A 3,577-nucleotide genomic window follows, 5' to 3' on the forward strand; every position below is an offset into this window, starting at 1 on the left:
TTATCATCCTTTTACACTTTTTTTTTTTTTTTTTGTATCCGCCAAACATTCGCCATCGATTGGAAAATCTTCTCTCGCTCTGCTCCTACTGCTGACCCTGTGCGCGCGAGAACTGTCAACACTCCTACAGACGATCTCACGTCCACTGCGGACCCACAGAGACATGCGTTTTTGCCGAAATGGATCCGGCCGTAGTTTCTGAATCTTCTAAAATGTCTGGGATTCGGCTTTTGCTTTCTAAAGTTGCCGATATTTGTATGTTTTTGCATTACCTTTCGCAGCTGACTGCTCATGCACAGCCGCGAAAAAAACTTCAAATGATTAATTATTTAATAAACGACTCAGATTAACTTTACTATATTGACCTTATTCTAAAATGCGGAAGTGCGCCTGTTTTCGCGATTGTCTTAGAACTTCCGATTCATTCGCCTATGGGAGAAATGACTAGGAATAATAAACGGCAGAAAACGGTCAAACTACTTGCTCTACAAACGAATGTTTGCATGACTATACAGACCAAGTAGAATAATATAATAAGAGAATATCAAATTGCAACATCAAGCAGTGTAACGAGCAGATTTTAACGTCAAAAAATGAATGGAAGTGAATGAGACCGGAAGTCTCAAGCCAAAAAGATTCAAATGGCTCGTCGGCGAAGAATAAGGTGAATACTCGGAGAGTACAAAATATACCGGCCGCAAAGTATTCGTACACCATTAGAAATGGCTAATCGACTATATTGGCCTAATTAATAACACGTTTTATTCTTGTAATTATTATTATTTTTTAGCAACGTTGACGTCTGTTTTTATTCCTATTTTCTGTCATTTATCATTTTTCTGTATATTTTATTAATTTATTGATGTTATTATATTACATACTTTATACATATCGAAAATGCTTCGACAATACTGTAAATGTCAAGCCAATAGAGCAACTTTACAGAGAGAGCAGCCTTCACCTGTCAGTGAGTGCTCATGGCTCTTAAATAGCAAAAAAGAGAAATAGTGGATTTCTTTTATTTTAACAGGCTTTTTTTAAAATAACTTATTGGAAATAAAAGGTGTGTAACAGTGTCATAATAAATAAAAGTATAGTTAAAATATTTACATTATTTATTTATTTGTTTGTCGCATGTAGGTGACCATTTATGTACCGTGGGTAAAGGGTGTGTTTCAATCCTGCTACCACCGCAAGTATCCATCTATCCGTCCATCTAACCATCCGACCATCTATCTATCTATCTATCTATCTGTCCGTCCATCTATCTATCTGTCTGTCCATCTATCTAACCATCTATAAATCTATCTATCTCTATCTATCTAACCATCCATCCGTCCATCTATTTGTCTAACCATCCGTCTATCTATCTATCTATCTATCTATCTATCTATCTATCTATCTATCTAACCATCCATCCATCCATCTATTTGTCTTACCATCCATCTATCTATCTATCTATCTATCTATCTATCTATCTATCTAACCATCCGTCTATTTTTTCGTCCATCCATCTATCTATCTAACCATTCATCTATCTATCTATCTATCTATCCATCTATCTATCCATCCTTCTATTTATTTGTCTAACCATCCCTCTATCCGTCTATCTATCTATCTAACCATCAGTCTATTTTTTTGTCCATCCATCTATCTATCTAACCATTCATCCGTCTATCTATCTATCTATCTATCTATCTATCTATCTATCTATCTATCTATCTATCTATCTATCTATCCATTTGTCTATCCATCCTTCTATCTATTTGTCTAACCATCCCTCTATCTATCCGTCTATCTATCTATCTATCTATCTAACCATCTGTCTATTTTTTCGTCCATCCATCTATCTAACCATTCGTCCATCTATCTATCTATCTATCTATCTATCTATCTATCTATCTATCTATCTATCTATCTATCTATCTATCTTTCTATCTATCTATCTATCCATTTGTCTACCCATCCTTCTATCTATCCATCTATCTATTCCATTCGTCTATCTATCTATCTAACCATCCATCTATCTATCTATCCGTCTATCTGTCTCTCTATCTATCTATCTATCTATCTATCTATCAAACCTGTGGGAAGCCCTGTGTAAGTTATTAATTACATTATAGCATATATGACTGTTAACAAATTTTCCAGTATTACTAACTGATAAACTGTAATAAATAATGTAGCGAACTTCACTACAGTAAACTGTGGTGTTTTGTAGTGTAATTTACCTTATGTTGTTGTAGCAAAATACAATATCAGCTCATTTGATTATTAGTTGTGTTACCATAGCATGTTTTACTGTAGTATTTATCATGTCAGAGATGACAGAGGATCACAACGCTTTGTTTACCTTTGACTAATTATCTGTGACCGTATTGATAATCAGGAAGAATGATTCACTCCACAAAGAGACACTGTTATTCGCAAGACAGCACATTAACACGTGTTACGTTCAATTTAATTCCTACAAAAATATCATCGACTGCAAAAAACAAAATGTGTCATATAGTTAAAACATGCTACCACCAGTTAACTGTACATCAACCAGATTTTAACCATGTTTGTAGTATAACATTACTTGAGGTCTTATAAAATAGTAGTAAATGCGTCAAGCACGATTAGATCGATATATTCTTTACAATAAGAGTTACTGTGATATTTAATAAAGAGATTCGCGTTGCTTAAAAGCTGTTGTAATGCATGCTACACAAACCTTTCTCCAGCCTAGTCACAACAGACGCAGAAAGAAACCCGGCGCAAACCTATGACGTCATTTCAAAATATCAAAATAAAAGTCCCATGCACAAAAATAAAATCCATCTAACATGACGTCGTTTCAAAATATCAAACTAAAAGCTCCATCCACAATTACTGTCTAAGATCGCATTTTGTCTAACCATCTATCTATCTATCTATCTATCTATCTATCTATCTATCTATCTATCTATCTATCTATCTATCTATCCGTCCATCCCAAGTGCTCAGCATAATTGAGTACACCGTTTTAAAAATGAATATTTTTCTTCATTTCTCAGTGAATGTTTGTATTTTGGTGTATTTAAAGAGAACTGATTTATTAAACCGATATATTTATGAAAATAATATTTTAGTCACCAAACATATTTAGAAATTGAAAGATAATAAAATTAAATTCAAGCAAAATATTGCAACAAAAAAATACAACCTACAAATTTTCAATTAAATTTTTCCTCTTTTTAAAAAATTTGTATTTAATACTTTTCCATAACATAAATTTGGGTGTACTTTTATAGATAGTTTTGCAGCATTATCATAAGTTGTTTTGTTAGATAAGCTTCAGATTTGGCTTCAGTACTTTCTAATCTATTACATATGCGCAAATATATTGTATAGCTTTCTATTAAAAATATGAATTTGAAAGGGAGATTAGTAAAGGGTGTACATGCATATGTTGAGCACTCTATCTATCTATCTATCTATCTATCTATCTATCTATCTATCTATCTATCTATCTATCTATCTATCAGTGCAATACCATATGAATATATGAAACCCAGTGGCGTATCCCAGAAATCAACATTTACTCACCTTCAAA

The 3,577-nt window shown here is 33.1% G+C and overlaps 1 long non-coding RNA gene across 1 annotated transcript; it reads right to left on the reverse strand.

The window, feature by feature from the left end:
* On the reverse strand, nucleotides 1-2,746 carry LOC147845284 (uncharacterized). Its single transcript, XR_015942866.1, has 2 exons — nucleotides 339-2,746; nucleotides 1-288 (listed from the first exon to the last, which is right to left on the reverse strand). It is a non-coding gene; the product is annotated as an uncharacterized LOC147845284 (long non-coding RNA).
* Nucleotides 2,747-3,577: the final 831 nt, after the last annotated feature.

The sequence above is a fragment of the Danio rerio genome, chromosome 4, assembly GCF_052040795.2.
Source record: "Danio rerio strain M-AB ecotype USA chromosome 4, GRCz13ab, whole genome shotgun sequence".
In the NCBI taxonomy this organism is placed as follows: domain Eukaryota; kingdom Metazoa; phylum Chordata; class Actinopteri; order Cypriniformes; family Danionidae; genus Danio; species Danio rerio.